The 18,317-nt window shown below is 36.8% G+C and overlaps 1 protein-coding gene and 1 long non-coding RNA gene across 12 annotated transcripts in view; one reads left to right on the plus strand and one right to left on the minus strand.

The window, feature by feature from the left end:
- The window catches only part of CNTNAP5 (contactin associated protein family member 5), a 796,713-nt gene that overhangs the window by 629,624 nt on the left and 148,772 nt on the right, over positions 1-18,317 (minus strand). The window lies entirely within an intron of this gene.
- LOC144291655 (uncharacterized) overlaps positions 1-18,317 on the plus strand; it is a 41,912-nt gene that overhangs the window by 1,187 nt on the left and 22,408 nt on the right. Inside the window, exon 2 of one of the 10 annotated variants that reach the window (XR_013359013.1) lies at positions 11,825-11,945. The exons of 7 other annotated variants lie outside the window; for them this stretch is intronic. This is a non-coding gene — a long non-coding RNA (uncharacterized LOC144291655). Of the gene's footprint in view, positions 1-9; positions 236-11,824; positions 11,946-17,902; positions 18,009-18,317 lie in introns of those variants that run through there. 2 more of the 10 variants (XR_013359016.1, XR_013359012.1) reach the window with 2 other exon arrangements.

Genomic DNA, 18,317 nt, shown 5'->3' on the forward strand with positions numbered 1-18,317 from the left:
GGTCACAGACTGGTCAGAGAACTAGAAACTGAGGTCCAACCATCAGATTCAGGAGTAACGTGCCTGTTGCTGAGATCAGCTTTGGTCAGAGACCAAAAAACACAACTGCTAAAAGCATTACTGGTAGTGTCTAAAGTCGAATATACTAAAATTATTAAACCTGTAGGACTATGAATGTTCCTTCATAGTGAGCTGGTTTAGCTAGAAGATATGAAATATTTAATGGTAAAACAAGGTAAGATTTACAGATAAAACGTATTAGAAATTTCTGGATATAAACCGAGAGTGGTGACTAGATTATTTGGAGGGTTTTAATAGCAAATATAAAGAAAATCCAAACTTTGAAAAAAAAATTAATAGGTAAAAATTTACCTATTAAAACAATTCTAAATTCAATTTTATTTCTATACACTCCTGATACTTTCTTCCCATCCCCACCTATCAACACTCCACATAGAACACACCCATCAACATTACAAAGAACACAACACAGACACACACATACACACACACACACAAAGATCACAGGTTTAAAAAAATTAAAAATACAGATGATGTCTTTTTACTTTTAAGAGCACTTTAAGGTATTATGTATGGAATATTAAGATGAATAAATGGAGGCAAGTGAAGAATTATAAAGACAGTGTTATGCCAATTTAATGCTCATCAGAGCTGAGAATTTCTTTTCTAGAGCTTTGTCTTTTTCAGTAGATATCTATTCTTTCTTTGAATACAGTGAAGCTAAACTTCCAATAGCTACTCATGATCCTGCATTGAGTAGTTCTAAATTACAATAAAAATTCTGGTTACTCTGGAAACCCCGATTTTAAAGTGCAGATCAATCAATCCTTAGACATTTGTAAAACCCTCTTCATCTTTAATGGGTATAGACACAGAATTTCTAAAGGAAACACTAACGTCTCTGTGTGTCATCAATCTACTCTTTGGAATTGAGGGAAAAGGCCTGATTAAAAAGATAGGTTTGGATTGGAAACTGGCCAGCTGGCTGACAGCACAACCCAGTGAGGTCAATGCCAACCATTTATGAGTGGATGGGATAAACATGTACTGATAATGTGAACAAATATTGATCTTTATTGGTCTTTGTAGATAAAAAAAAAATAATGACAGCCCAGAGACAGAAGCAATGGTCTTTCAAGATCATAATCTGGCTGTGTGTGTATGTGTGTGTGTGTGTGTGTGTGTGTGTTCTTTCTGGACCAGTTGGAGACTGTAGTATATTTGGAAAGAACCCAGACATTGGAGTCCAGCCCAGTCTGAATTCAGATCCTGACTCTGCAGCTTACTAATTATATGTCCTTTGGGATGTCATTTAATCTCAGTCTTCTCTATGTATAATGGGGATAATAAGTGTACACAGGCTTGTTATGAGAACAAAAAGAGACAATTCATGTAAAATATTTAACCCAGTGGTTGGCACATGACTGGATGCACATTCATTCCCTTCATTTGCTGTCCCCTTTCTTCACTAGATTCAAGCTCACCATCTCCAGTTGCAGTCACTGCATTTGAAAAATGACATTTCTTGTACAGTTTATTACATATTTTAGACTTTTCACATCCAGATGGTTTTAACACTGTTTCTTTATCAGCACTTTAGGGCTCTTAAGATAATTCTGTACCAAGAGCTATTCTGTTTATACATTACTTACATGCTCCAAGACTAAACCCAGCACACTTTCTAAGTTTTATCACTTTTTTTTTTCTTGTATTCAATAATAGTTCTTAAGCATAATGTGCCAGGCATCATGCTGCCTGGTTCATTATACTGGTGAGTCTTAAGAGGAACACAAGGCACAGATCTTAGATGACATTACAAAGAACAAGGTTGTAGAAAATACGTGGTTTTCTTTCTAGACCTTATATTTGATTTATTTTTTTAAATAGACATACTAAAAACATGGGCCTGATATGTTTGTGTTTTTAGATCAGAAGCTTAAAAAGCCGAGAAACACTGCTCTGGGTGAAAGAGTCTCACCAATTTGTATCTTGTGAAGTTTGTTCTGGTTTTAACATAGAGAATGGGGCATGTCTGTGTGTGCATGTCTGGGGTAAGGAAGGATGTACAGTAGTGAGGGTAAAAGACAGAGAGAACCAATCAAGGCCTATGGAAATAGTAAAGAGAAATAATAAGTGCCTTAACTAAAGCAATGGAAACTGGAATGGAGAAAGGGTAAGGAAATTGAGGTATATTATATAAGAATCATCATTGCGTGGTGCATTGAAAGGGAGGGAAGAATAAAGGATAACTTCAAGGTTTCTGGTCTCAATGACTATTTTATTATTCTAGAGACCTGGAAGCTTACAAATAATATGGAAAGTCATATAATGTTGTAAAGTGGTAAGTTCTTAATAGTCCAAAGAGAGAAGTGAGCAGTGAGTACTATATTCAGTAAAAAAAAGAAACATCACATTGACCGGAGATAGTTCTCCCGTGCTTTCAGAATACAATTCTAGTTCCTTGCCTCTCTATATCCATCCATAATCAGACTGTTGGTTATTTTATCTTCTAGTGTTCCTTATTTCTCAGTCTGTGCTCAAAATTGCCAATTTCTCAACAGCTTTCTGTACATGCTGTCCTGTACCTCTGTGCCCTTCTATATTTGACTGTGTCCTAAATAACCTCTATATCACCTTCCTCTTGCCCACTCATCAACTTCTGTTTCCTGCAAGTGCTCCCAGAGCATGTCTGATCTCTTCAGGCAGAGATCTCTTCAGGCAGACTTCCTTCTTTGGGGCCTTTTAGGTCTTGTACTCAGCCTCAGTAGGAGGACCTAGAATGGCAATGTGCTTTTATTTTGATGATATTGTTTTACATGAGGCATCAAGCTCTTTAAGAACTGGGACTATGTCTTACTTCCTATTCTCATTGCCTTTCAAAGTGATGATCACAGATCAGTTGTTCAATAATTACTTGTTGAGTAGAATCTTAGATAAATGAAGGAGAGTCTTAAATCCAGATTAGAAATCTGAGCAGGGACAAGGCAGCTTTCTAAAATGGGAAATGTCTGGACAACAGTAAAGACTTTCCCCAAGTCATATAGGGGAATGAAATAAAAACTGAATCCTTAAAGATAATTTTGATGAGATCATCATTACTATTTTTATATGTGTGTGATTTTCAAAAACCTTCTTTAGTTGATCTTTGGGGGAAAAAAGATGTCTCAGGTGAGTAGGACAGCTATATAGGTGACCATCTAACAGGTGAGAAGCACAGTTATGAACAACACACAAGTAATTAGCTGGAAATACAAACACATCTTCTCTCCAAAGTACTTGTTCTAGCCTCAAACATCTCTCCCACCTAATTCTGCTGATAACAAAAGCACGGCTTGAAAAACAGTAAATATGAAGGGGAGCTTGACTGTGTAAATACAATGAGTATGCAAGTATCACGTAGAATAAAATTACTGTTGAGTTGCATCAGCCTGTCTATGCATTTAATTGTTCTACTGACTTACTTGATACATTTAGGCAAATCCATTCCCTTCTCTGTGCTGCAGTTTTCCTCCCTAAAATAGTGGTGGAGATGCTTGTTCTCCACAGGGAGATTGTGACAAATTGGGATTATTATGAACAAGCAACAGAGAAAATAATGTTCAGCAGATAAAAGTGCTCAATTAATGGTAACTATAACATTATAATTATCCAGTAAGCCTCTGTATGGATTTTTGAGTAAGGAAATGATGTTTACAGAATGCATAAACTTGAATCCTAAAATTTTGAAATGAAAACATTTCCAGTTCTCAATGATCATCTCCCTTAATTTATCACTAGACCTCTCTTAATATTGCTTTTAGGATTTGAGGATGGGAACTGGGCAAGGGTGGCCAATAAACTGGCATTAGTGGTCCCAACTTACCAGCTGCTTCCCTTTAATTGATGATGGATGGCTCTACCTTATCTGTTTATTCTCTTCTAAAAACAATTTTCTCATTGGAAGGGAAGGAACCAAATAGAGTTCAGAGCTAAGTCTCAAATCTGGCCCTTCTGTCTCTGTCATCCTTTGTACTTTGTCACTCATACAAGATACAGCCAAGCTACTGCAGTAGAGAGAAGATCTTCATTTATTATATGCAGACAGATATTAATTATCTGAGCCCCTCAGCTGATCATATTTCAATTTTGGAAATGCTATCTTTTATATAACTCAATAAAAAATCCTGGATATAATTTACTGGATTGAAGTGTGGTGTGCAATTTGTTAAAACATTCTCTAGAGAATGTTTGCTCATCAGAAGAGAGAGAAACGGGTAGATTCCAACAGACAATCCATTCTACCAATTGTTTTTGTGGTTCAGAGAGCTTACCCATCTGATACCAAATATTATCTGATCCTGCAGGACTCTATGAAATAACCTACCAGACACTCAAATATAATGATTTTTTGAGACATTTCAAGCCTCTAGATAATGATTTTTTGGGGACAGGCTAAAAATAAAAGCTTGTTCCAGGCAAAATGCTTCAGCATGTTCTACTTTTCCTTGTAAAATGCTCTTCTTGCTCATCCTGAATTACAATTGTGACTCTTAAGCAAATGTTGGCTGTAGCTATGAAGACATAAAATGCTATAAATGTTATATGGACATGTCCAGGTATTTGGTGCTATAATTTAAAAGCATCAATAAAGTTTGAGTTGTATTCAGAGTTTGCAAATCTGTCACGGTCAGATGAGTTCAATTTCCATTTTTCCCATACCCAACCCTTCAAATTATGCATGAACAGATTAAAAATAGCAGGAAAATACATTGTATTGTGTTCACTAAATATCTCTCATTTTGGAGGAAATCTTTAGCAATCAAATAACATGAGAAAAGACACACTGGAAAGCAATTATAACCCTGGGAAAATTTCATTTCATTGCTCAAGACAGAAAGTGGTATATTTCAAAACTGTGAGCAAAGATTAATGGAGATGAAGAGAATGGTAAGTGGCCGTGAACCAAGATATTTAACTTTAATGTCATTGCAAAACACAAGAAGTCATCATTTCAAGACTCAATAACCTCAAACTGAAATGCATTCATTGCTATTTTTCACTCCCTTTTCCCCCCAACACTGTACTCTGCAAGTTGAATGGGTCTGACAAGGAGTTGGTCTGAAAGTGAAGGGTTCTTTTCCTGAACAAGGTTAAGTTTAGCTTTGATGACAGCACAGCCTGGAAATCTCCTGCCGAGGATTTCCTGCAGGCAAGAAGGCAGAGGATTTTCACTTTCTATGTCAGCTTTAGCTCTATCTCAAGTGGTTATGAGTCAAGCCTTGGAAGAGAAAAGACAGAATGAAGAAAATAAAACCTTTAATGCGTAGTAGCATCGGTCTGAGAGTTCCAGACATAATTTTTCAAGTGCATTTTGATGAACTGGGCCACAGAGTCTAGTTCCTTCGAGTCGGTATAATGTGTGAGGAAGGCATTCTGGTTTGTTTAAATGGAATTTTAATTGGGGAGTAAATTTAGTGTACTAGGAAAATGTGAACGCATGCCATTTGATACTAAATACTGTATTTGCCACACAGACTTGGACTGAATCTCTATGAATACTGACTAGTTGAAAAAAATTAGTCATTTGTTCATGTTTAATAGGTACTGATGTTTGAACTGGATAGTTTTTGGTGGTGGTGGTGTTCCTGCTGTGCCTGTGCCTTCAAAAGAGTTGGACCTTGATGGAATTCTACTTTGGTCATCTACCTGTAGTACTTCACATCATTCCATCATCCTCATGTTTTCTGTGGCCTATTACAGTTCATGTGTCTGTTTTTAATTTCTTGGGGGCACTCCCTGGTATAGATCCTGATTCAAGATCAAGCTCCCAGATCTCTGATGCTACACTTGGGTCAAGAGAAACCCTAGGACACTGGTGGCCTCTATTTTGTAGCTTGATCTCATTTTGATAGTTCATGTGACTCCCTCCATTGCTAATTTGGACCTCTGGAATTTATCTAACACACAGACAGAGCTTGACAAAGCTCCCTCACCCCATGGTGGAAGAAAAAAGAATGATAGACGCAGAGAAGGGAAGATTATCAGCATGAAAGTTATATGGACAAAGTTTCCCTTCCTATCACAAAGTGTCTGGCAACATAGATCTTCTGTATCCTGTTCCAGTGTTATAGCTGGCAGCATTATAACAGAACACATCACTTATTCAATTTAGACAATGGCATACTGTGATGGGATTTACATAAATTACCTCGTTTATTCCTCCTGATACTAATTATGAATTAGATATTATTGTCTTGGTTTGATAAGGAAACAATTTTAGAGTATTTAGGTAACTTACCCAAGGTCACAGCACTTGGATTGGCCCTAGATCTTGTCCAATGCCTGTTAGCAATAACTACCTTATTACCATCGTTCAGAATTGACCCAGGACTCTTCAGTCCAGTCTGTTCATTTTTTTCTCAATATCTTGACCAATCTTGAACCTTGGAATGTTTAGAAAAAAAAATACAAAGGATCTTTAAATACACTCTGCCAAGTGCTATCACATCTATGAGAGTATGCCCAAACCAACCATTAAATCAGCAGGCATAGGTAAAAGGTCCACTACTAAAACTTCCTCAGGAAGACTTCATCCAAGTCCTTTTCTGAGATTTTATTACCTGAAATTTAGTTACCCTGGTTATACCCAGGACTGTATCTCCAGAGTCTACAGAGGAGGCAAAAAGGAGAGTGATTACTGATTTAGAATGAGATCCACTCTACTACCTCTGCTCCTGGGACAGCAACTAATTGGCTTCACCCTTATGAAATTTAGAATTTTTGTCCTCTGTGACACCCCAGATATACAAGTCCTCCTGCTGTCCTGAACTTTCTGACCTCCACCAGAATTTACCTTGGCTTTTGAGGATCTTCCTGGATAACTTGCCTATGGACCCTCAGATTCTATCTGTCTTCTGGCCTAAATAGAAAGATGATATGCAAACTGTGCTCCTCAAGCTGGCCCTTCTCTTTCCTCTAGAGTCCAGCTTCACCTGACCAGCAGGTTTCCACTCACAGACCTGCATAACAGTTTTGCTCTTAAGATTTATATTCTGGAAGAGATACTAATATGAAACAGCATGTAAAAATCAAGGCCTTCCTCTGAAAGCTCTTGGGACGGCCAATGAATCATGTTAGTGAGGCCTCAGTGGCACTCCCACAATCCATTTCCAGTAGAGCTGTACCGGTAATTTTGAATTGTCACTGTAACAGTCCTATTGAGAATAGGAAATTGGGAGAAGCCTCTGTCCAGAATTGTAGGGACATTAATTAAATGATAGAATACATTCTTCTACCTTGATTTTAAAAAGTTTTGAATGATCATATTAATATTTTTCATATTATCTCCGGAAATTTAGAGCATACACATAATTGTATTAGTATTTGAATTAGAATCAGACTATGTTACAACATAGATCTTTATGCTTTAAGAAGTTTCTTTTCATAAAGGGATCAGATCTCAATTATGCAAACACTGTTTTGGGGGCAAAGGGAAAGAAAAAGCAAAGCAATATTCATGATGAAACTAATGGGCAAAGTCTATAGTTCTTTGCCAATTTTGATACCTAAGATGAAATAATACTATGGAATATGGGACATATCCTGAAATATTGCTTCTCTAAGCCTACATTGTAGACATTTGAGAACAAATCCAAGTGTGCAAAATCCTAATCTTCTGCATCAATTTCAAGCACCACTCCTGAACACCCTGATCAAATTCTTGTTCCCTGCTTTGGAACTAAGCAATGGGTGGCTTCTGTCACTTACTATGACACATGATAGTTACTGTCCCCTCAATTAGATATTGAGGCTCAGGAAGAGCCCTATGCATTCCTCTATACTCCAGCCTAATGGTGAGCCCCATGGGGGGACTAGTATCATGTAAAAGGAACAGGGTTTCAGATGCATACCTTTGAATGATTTATTTGGCTTTTACGAACTTTGTTTTCTTTGGCATAAAATGAGATAATTACCCCTTTTTAGGGTGATTGTTTTGAGGAAAATTAAATGTGGTAACATATAAAAGATTTTATTTATTGTAAGGATTTAGTAATTGCTCATTCTTGTTCTTTTTCAAAAGACAATTATGGTCAAATATCTCCTGATTACTTGATTGATTAGTATCATTTTCATAATTATAAATTGGGACACTTTAATCATGTTTGTGTTTTTCTTGGTTTGGTTTCTAAGTAGTGCACATACTTAAGAGAGGGCTTTGGAAGGTTCTCCCTGAAGATTTTGATCTGTTATCCCAATTTAGTCATCTTTAAAGACTATATACCAGTGCCACACACTCTAATGTCATGTAGAAGGATGATACACATCTTCATTTCTGTAGGCTGCCGACCCTTGGAAGATACAAGCCTATACTCTTTATCGCATGACTATTGAAAAAGACCCAATATGGACCCCTCTAGAGGTAGAATGGGCTGAAAGATGTTTTGAGAACTACGTGGACCTATGTATTCGCTGGAGGAAGAAACTTAAAAATTGGTCAAGATAAATCATTTCACATAGAACTGGGCAGATATCTCTGGGTTTTGTCAAAATTTACCAAAATTTTATCAAATTTTTAATCCCCCTTCTTTTCTTTCTTCAATTCTCATAAACTTAAGATAAAGCTATTTCTTGATTTTCTTGGCACTGCAACTATCATTAAATGCAACTATCATTAAATGGTTTTATGCTCATACATTGGCTTTTGAAAGAGGATGAAAAGTAGTAATACAAATGACTTTTTTGACCCATTTTGAAATGATTGCCATAAAGAGCCAAGCATTCCAAGGTGTAAGTGAAAGTGAATCTATATTTAACTCAAATCTCTGATGATCATCCCCTTACATCAAATCACTCACCAACCTCCAACTTTGTATTCAACCACAGTGACCCCCCTTCCCCCCAAAAAGGAAAGGAAGGAAGGAAGGATAGAAGGACAGAAGGATGGAAGGAGGGATGGGGGAGGCAAGGAAAGGAGGGAGAGGGAGGGAAGGAAAGAATAAAAGAAACACTAGTTTTATATACATAAATTTTCTTAGAAATTTCTCAATTCCAGGATCATTTGGAATTTCATAACACAGAATGAAACATAGCTCTATGAAACAGAAGTTAGTGTTAAATCATTCTGCAACTTCTTTTTCCAGTCAAAATTTGAGTTTTGGTTCTCTCCCCACCCATATATCTAAATCTACCCATTCTTTTAAAGCTTTGTGTTTGTTTTTTATCATGTGAATATTCTACATTTTAGTTATTCACTTTCCTATTGAATTTAGGTTGTTTTTATTTTTTGTTTTCTGTTACTACAAATAACTTTTTGATAAACAACACTGTGTACATGTGTGAATATATCCAGAAGTAAAGCTTCTGGGCTATAATATATGCACATTTTCATTTTTAGAAGAAATTGTCATATTATTTTTCAAAGTTGTATCAATTTGCACCCACCCCCAATAATATAACTTTATTTTTTATATCTCTCAAACTTTGATACTGTAGATTTTTTTGCTTTGGTAATATGCTAGGTAAACAATATTTTCCTGATTATGAGAAGGGGTTGTCTTTTTAATATTCTGTTAACCATTTAAATTTCCTCTTGAATGAAATGTCTATACTCTGCTGATTTGGGTTTTTTTCATTGCATTGCTTGCTTTCTTACTGATTTTAGGAGTCTATCATATATTTTGGATACTAAATTGTACATTATATAGTTATAGCATCTTTACCCAGTCTTTACTTGTGTTAAACTAAACTTTACATTCCTCTCAGATTTCAGGCTAATTGTGTTTTTTTTTTTAATTTTTTTAATTGTTTTTTTTTTTATTTTAAAGATTTTATTTATTTATGCATGATAGTCACAGAGAGAGAGAGAGAGAGAGGCAGAGACACAGGCAGAGGGAGAAGCAGGCTCCATGCAGGGAGGGATGTGGCATTCGATGTGGGATTCGATCCCAGGTCTCCAGGATCGCGCCCTGGGCCAAAGGCAGGCGCCAAACCACTGCACCACCCAGGGTTCCCCAGCTAATTGTGTTTTAACCTGAGTTTCTCACCATAACCATGACAAGAATGCTACTTGATTTTCCTGCTGTCTATCATCTTCTTTTTCAGTTCAGCTTTTCCCATTTTCCATCCTCATCCTGACCTCATATGATGCAGAAGTCTTCCCTGTGAATCGCCTTGTCCCTATGAGGCTACTCTTCTCCCCTGTCCCTTTTCACTGTCCTCACACACATTTCTACTCCAAGGATGAAAGGGGACTGTACACTTGTCTGTCAGCACAACCACATGCTTAATCTACTGAAGGCTTCAATTCTTTTTCATCTAGTGCTTAATGCAGGATTGGTCACATTGTAGGTACTGTTAAGCATGCCCTGAATAAGTGTATACCTGAGTAATGGCAACATAAACATTGGGGCAAGTGAAAAGTGACAGAAGATCATTCACAGGGACTTGGGATATATTTCTTGACTGGAAGACAGGACTCTGATTGAGAATTCTAAGAAGACAGTATGGTGGGGAAGGAAGGTCCAGACTGCCTAGAGCTATAGTAACTTGGATGGATCTTGGGTAGGGGAGGATGGCTCCATTGAAGGTGTGGGGTCCTGGCAAGTGGAATGGTTTCAGTCATTTAGGGTTGGAAATAGATCATCTTGAAAGAAAATGGAAAAAAATAACATGAATGGGCAAACATATGGCCTTCAAGGACAGTTTACTTCTCTGTTAACTATGAACAAGACAATGGAGTAGAAAACAGAAGAGGTAGGGTTTAGGCAGTTCCAGTCTTGGAATTTCATGCTACTGCTCTGAAATCTGTGGAAGGATGCTCACTCCCTGAATGAGGAAAGGAGCTGCAAGGCATCCCCAGGTGTTTTGTTTCTCAAGACTTATAGGCCAGGATGGGCAGGGAGGCTGAGCATTGGTCCACAGGCTTCAAACAAGACAATCTGCCAGCACTAGGAAAAGCAGAACAATCCAGACAGAGATAGGAAGCAGGAGTGACTTGTAGGTAGGACAGTACTATATGCCTCAGGGTTCCATACTGGTACTAAAAACCATTTAAGTAAATCATAGAAAATGAATAATAGCTGGATTGAGTTTTATTTCCAAGCCATACTTGTCTACTCTCAGCACTCATGAAGGAGAAGTCCAGGAAAGGGAGAAAATGAAACATAGCAGGTCACCACCTATGCCTGTGGATGAAATAGATGCTGAGAAAGGTGTTGATACTGCGTGGAATAGGTCAAGAGGGCCTGTGGGCCTCAGAGAAGATTCAGTTTGAGGAGGACTCTACTCGAGAGGATAGATGGAGAGCACAGCCAAGCACAAGGGAATCTAGGTTTTGGTCAGCAGGTAGATGTTAAACAAGCAGATTGATAGCAGCCAACGTGCAGACAATTTGTGCCTCTGGACAAGAGGTTTAGGACCTAGGTAGAAGGGTGAGAAATTCAAAATCAGACAGAAATGCCTACAGCCCTTGACCAAAGCTAGAGATTAAAAACAGAGTGTGACTGAAGGTGCAGAAAGGATTTTCAAGCTATAAAGAAGATATTTTAAACAACATTATGCCAGTAAATTTGTTAAGTTAAATGCAAATATCTTGGGAAAATATTACATAATCCGTGGTCTCTCAAGAAGAAATGTGTTTGTGTGCACATGTGTGTGTACCACGTGTGTGTAACAGAGAGTTTAACAGAACTCTGCCAAATTTTCCAAAAAAAAAAAACAAAACAAAACAAAAAAACAAAAAAACCCTATCATTCCAGCCTTCCATAAATCTGTTCAGAGCATAAATAAAGAAGTAACTCTACAACTAATTCTCTGACACTGACAGAAACTACTGAAACTCAACAAAGATCATGAAAGAAAGTTCTAGGCCAGTCTCATCACCACTGAGGCAAGAATCTGGAACAGATCCAGCAATATACTAAAGATCATCAGCATGGCCACATCAGGTAAATCCTAAGGAGAGCACAGAACTTGATCGAATAGACCAAATCCTACAGAGGATTCAGCAATAGTCAACATGACAATACTGTTCATGTTAGGGGCACCTGGCTGACTCAGTCAGTTAACTGTCTGCCTCTGGCTCAGGTCATGATCCCAGGGTCCAGGGATCGAACCCTGTCTTGGGCTCCCTGCTCAGCAGGGAGCCTGCTTCTCCCTCCCCCTCTTCTCCTCCTCGTGCTTGTACTCTCTCAAGTAAGTAAACTCTTAAAAAAAAAAAAAAAGAAGACTGTTCATGTTAGAAAATTGTTTAATATGACTTACCAAACTAAGGTATAAAAAAAAGAGAAATAATGTGATTGGTTCATAGATAGGAAATACCAAATTCATTACCAAATAAAAACATCTCAACATCTATTCCTGACAAAAACTTGTAGCAAATTAGAATAAAAGGGTATGTATGCCCAACCTAGAACAAATGTGATCCTTCGTGATCAACTGCTGAAAGCATTTCTCCAGGATCATTAAAAAAACCAACATGCCCATCATGAACAATTCTTACTCTACACAGAGCCTAGCCAGTAGCATAGTGTGGCAAGAAAGAGAAAAAGAATTTTTGATCATTAAAAAAGATGGAGCACAGCCCTCATCATCTGCCTGTGAGATGAATGTATACTTAGAAACCCATAAACAGTCTACGTAAAAATTGTTAGAAAAGAACTGTCAACAATCTGCATAGAAATTATTAGAATTAATAAGAACATTCAAGTAGCTAGGCATAAAATCAATGTAAAAAAATCAATTGTGTTTATACACACCAGCTGCAAATAATTGAAAATATCATTTTAAGAACAAAGTTTATGATAGTCTTGAGTAGCTTGGAATAAATCTAATAAAACAGTGAGAATATTATAAAACATATTTGAAAGACATTTTAAAAGACCCAGGTAAATAGAGAGAAATTAGGAAGACTTGGTATTGTAAAACTGGCAATTGTATTGCTCCCTAAAGAGATCTATAAATTTATTGAAACATCAATCTTAAATGTCATATCTGAATTTCTTTCTCTCCTGTCTCCCTTCCTTCCTTCCTTCTTTGCTGTATGACTTGGATAATCCAATACTAACATTTATTTAGAAGAGCCAAAAAGTTGAAATATTCCCAAATAAGAAAAATAAAATAAGGAGTAAAAATGCTTTGTATAGATAAATATTACTTAAAAATCTGTAGTAATTAAAGCGGTACAAGTATTGGCATGAGATAGAATAATACCAATTCAAAAACAAATAAATCAAGAATCAATCAATCAAACTGACACAGCCCCTGAAATATAGGGAGACTTGATTTATTATAGAATTGGTCCTATGAGTCAGTAGGGAAGGAATAGACTTTACAATTCATGATGCTGAAAAAATATTCATGTGGAAATACATGAAATTGGACAAACCTCTTCTCATTCCATATATAGAAAATACATTCCAGGTGGATTAAAGATTTAAATGTGAAAGACAAAACCAAAAAAATTAGAAAACCATGTAAGACAACCTTTTTTTTTTTTACTTTGAAGTAGAACATTATTTCTTAACAAAACACAGAAAATACAAATTATAAAGGAAATGAAGGATTAAATCCCCTATATAAAGATTAATAACTTCTGTTCATTTTTTAAAAAATAGAGGCAGAATAAAAGTACAAGCCTCAGACTGGGAGGTAATTTTGGCAACCATCTAACTGACAAAATAATAGTTTGGAATATATAAATAAAGCCTACAAATAAATTTTAAAGGCATATGGTACAATGAAAAATACATGAAGAGTATCTTTAAAAAAAAAAGTCAAATGGCTCGTATGTTTAACCAAAAAAAAAAAAAATTCTCATTAGTATTTAGGGAAATTAAAATGGAAATGAAATACCATTTCACATTCTCCATTTTGAGGTAAAACAAAATTTTTGACAATGAGAAGTTTTGATGAGGATAAAAACCAATTGGAAGACCTACAAGTTGCTTATAAATTGGTAAAAACATTTTGGACAATACCTTGATACTGCTAATAAAGTTAAAGACATGCACAATTTATGACCACAAAAATCCCCTTGCTTGAGTCATACTCTCAACAAATGTTGTTCCAAGTGCACAAGGACATGTGCAAAGTTATTCATCATGGTATAGCAGAAAACCAAAAGCAACACAAATGCCAATTAACATGGAAGGGATAAATAGACTGTTATGTATTGTTACAAAGGAAAATCATTCTACATAGAAAGCAAACTAAAGCTACCTGCAAAAACATCTACAAAACTCAAAAGGATGTAATACTGAGTAAAGAGCCAAGTCATAGAAGATACAGTGATTTAATCTATGCATATGAAGTCTAAAATCACAAAAAAATAAAAATAGAACTGTATGTGGTAAAACTTTCTTAAAGGAAAACAAGGGAACAACAAACACAAAACTTTTCAGGACATGGAATATTGGCAAATGTGGAAGAAAGAGAAAGTCTGGAGAGAGGCCCACAGGCCGATTCTCACATGATGACTTTGTCATTTTCCCTGAATTAAGGTGTGAGCATATAGATATGTATGTGCTGTTTATTAGTCCTATCTTCCACACATTTTAAAAATCTTGTAATAAACTCTCAATTTAAAAAAAGAATTGCAGAGGTGAAATAAATTAACGTGAGAACGGGAGTATATACATTATTTAGAACTGATTTGGAAACATGAGGCTCTACATAAATGCCATTTATCCAGACCACTATCATTTCACCTGGAGGCTTGGTGACACTTGGTGTCAATGTCAAAAAATGCTGAGAATCAGGCTGGGGCTGAATCTTTAAGAAAAGTCAACATTATCTTCAAGTCTTGCAACCTGGAAAGGACTAAAGCAGATGAGAGGGTCTTCTGCAGCTTGTTACTGGGCTTTTGAGATAGAAGTATCATGGATGACCCTGGATGACTTTTGCCTATCATGATGTGATCCTTTACATTGTACTAATTTTCTAATTAATTTATTAACATGGCCTTTCCTTTGAGTTAATCTCTTTTAAAAATATTTTTGAGTATTTTACAATGGGACCTGGGATGCTTTCTAGATGCTTCAGGGAGTCTAAAGGCAATACATTAGTAGCTCTTCCATAGAATACACTATATTTTTGTGGCAATGATCATCTCCCTGATAATGAGTCTATAATCTTTGTATGGAAACCTGGAAAAACACAGAAATGAGGAATTGCTGTTCATACAAACCATTAAGGCATCTCCCGTAAGAGTACTACTCTGTTATTCCTATGTGCCCAACCTATTTTTAAATTGAGCTTCTCAGCCTCAAAACAGCCCTTTAAGGTATCTTTATCTTAACATGAGGAAATAGGGACTGACCAAGTTTCAGTAACTTGGCTAGAAAGTAGAAGATCCAGGATACGATTCCAAAATTTACTTCCATCCCTTGCTTTTAACCATTGTTGCATACTTATCCCTTACTACATCTCCCATATGGACCGATTTTCTTATAACACAGAGCTCCACTTCTTCTTTATCAGAGGTAATACCTTGAAAAATTTAAGCCATTGTACATGCAGCTTGACAATTTTCTTCTCCTCTTGGGCATTTTTCAAATCATTATTTCCTGATCAAGAAAAAAAAAAAGCTGGGATCCCTGGGTGGCGCAGCGGTTTGGCGCCTGCCTTTGGCCCAGGGCGCGATCCTGGAGACCTGGGATCGAATCCCACGTCGGGCTCCCGGTGCATGGAGCCTGCTTCTCCCTCTGCCTGTGTCTCTGCCTCTCTCTCTCTATCTGTGTGTGACTATCATAAATAAATAAAAATTTAAAAAAAAAAAGCTGCTATTTTTACCTAGTGCCACTTATTTTCAAAAGAAGGGCACTAAAAATGACTTTGCACAGAGTATCGTGATTCCCTGCCATATTTAGGTACAACATCAAACCAGAGGCCCACACATCGTGTTAACCCACAGCAGGCACTCAGCTGCACTCACATAGTACTTCAGTTCTGAAAGTTGTGAGCAAATTAAAGCCCCTATTCAAAACTGTAGTTTGTTTGCCCTTTTTAGAAAAAAATTAAACTGAATGTAAGTACAAAATCTTGAGTTAATTATAATCCTTATTTCTAGGTTCATTTTCATCACTCCTTCACCGCTTACTCTTTGCTATATCATCCTTATTCCCTTCTCCATTTACCACAAGAAGTCACTCTTATGTGATTAATGTGGATCTTTTATTATATTTAGTTTTGCTAATTGTTTTTTAGGTATATTTAACACAATCTTTGTAAACAGAATTAGTCATATAGGAATGGACAAACGATAGTCCAGGCCAAGTCCAAACATTTTTTTGTAAATGTTATTTCACAGATCACATGTATATCCATTCCTTTGGGTCATGTCAATGGGACTGTTTTTATGCCATAGTATCAGTGCTGAGCAATGGCAAGAGAGACCCTCTGGCTCACAAAGCCAAATATATTTACTTCCAGACCCTTTATAGAACAAGTTTGCTTACAACTGCTCTAGGCTGTTTGTTGACCATACTCTACCCATCCACTTTTGCAGCAGAGGGTGCTGAGCCTGCCACCTCCTCCCCAAACTCTAAAAAGTACTAAACAAACATTTTCAGGAGCATGCCTCCATGGGCCTGAGTGAGACTTTCTCTAGAACACATGCTCAGGACCAGAATGTGGGACCACAGTGGAGTGAGCTGGCTCCCCAGCACAATCACACTAGCCCATACTACCATTGCCACCTTGTCCACCCAACTTTTGACCTTACTCAAGTGTCTGTTTCTTGCCAGGTTAACAGACGTTAAGTAATGTCTTGTTGTTGGTTAAATTTACATTACTGAGTTTTAAAAAGGTTGAGTTCCTCTTCAGAAGCTTTTTATGCTTTTTGAGTTATTTCTTCTAAAAGTAGCTATGGTCTATATTTGGCCTATCTCCATTGAAATGGTTGTCCTTCCAGGCATTATTTTTGGTATGTAGGAACCCTTATGTATTTTGACAACAATCCCTTACTCAATTGGGACATTTCAAATAACTACTGCCACCTGTCATTCATCTATTAACTTATCTTACTGTATCTAATGCTGGAAAGAAATCCTTTCTTGGAGGATTAACGATGAACTGATGGAGTTGTCATTATAATGTGACAATCTTATATGCTATATATACCCATGTAGAATTGCATTATACATGCCATCACATTGTGTGTACTGTTATATATAACAGTATATATGTTGCATAGTATATACTTATATATTATATATTATATATTACCATGTCATTGCTATAACTTTATAACAAATATTCTAAGTTTTTTCATGGGTCTGCTTTTATTTTCAAATAATATAGATTTTTTTCCTCTGGTTTAGTAATTGATATGAACTACTTTCAAATATTTGAGATTACTTACTTTAGGAAGCACATGGAGGCCTAGGGGATACGTCTTTGTCAAATGACCCCATGTTCAAGACTAGAGAATCCAGGCCGTGAGGGGTTATGTAAAGATATGACATACCTGTATATGAGGGACCTGGTTTATATCTGAAATATGAGCAATTCAGGTTTCACTAATATATATGACAGCTGTTTGCTCCTGCTCCTCCATAGCTGACTGAATCATCTAGGAACAGTGTGAAGAGCGTGCTGATATATTAAGTTTTGGAAAGGCTCAGTAGCCCCCAGAAAAACAAAATGGGGGAGGGACTAGGAGCAATTTAAGATGAAGAGATACTCCAACAGCTGTGTCCAGGAACCCATGAAGGGATCTGAATGCAGCCACAGGCTCGGGAGGAGTGAGAGGTAGATCTATGTGCAGCAAATAGGCACAGAGCAGTAGGCAGAGCAATGCCTGATTAAGCTTGATTAAGCCACTTAAGATCCAGAGCTAGAGGACAGTGATGAGGCCAGTGCCACACAGGGTCTTGCTACATCTCACTCCCCTTTATCTCTAAAGCTTGCTTACAGATGAGATTTGTACCTCCCATCTCCACCTCCACCCTCTTACCACGCCTTCTTCTCCAATGTACATATCAACCATCTGCTGAAGATTCACATCCCAGGTCTGAAATTCAAAGGATGTAACATGAATCGGCTTAAAAATAAGTGCTTCAAATTGCATGAATAGGTTGTAAAATACAGGAAATAAATCATGAGAATAAAATGTGGGTCTTCCATGTCAGTGAGGTATTGCTTTCCAAGTGAAAAGATTCATGGTTTGGTATCTTTTAAAATCTTAAGCAAAGTATTTTGCTTTTCAAAAATTAAGATTGTCAAACCAGAGCTTCAGAGACTTCTTTTTCCATTCAGCATAAAGTTCCACTCACATTTATCTCTAAAACAGCCTGTTACTCAGATTTTTCCTTCATTCA

This window comes from Canis aureus, chromosome 20 (genome assembly GCF_053574225.1).
Source record: "Canis aureus isolate CA01 chromosome 20, VMU_Caureus_v.1.0, whole genome shotgun sequence".
Lineage (NCBI taxonomy): Eukaryota > Metazoa > Chordata > Mammalia > Carnivora > Canidae > Canis > Canis aureus.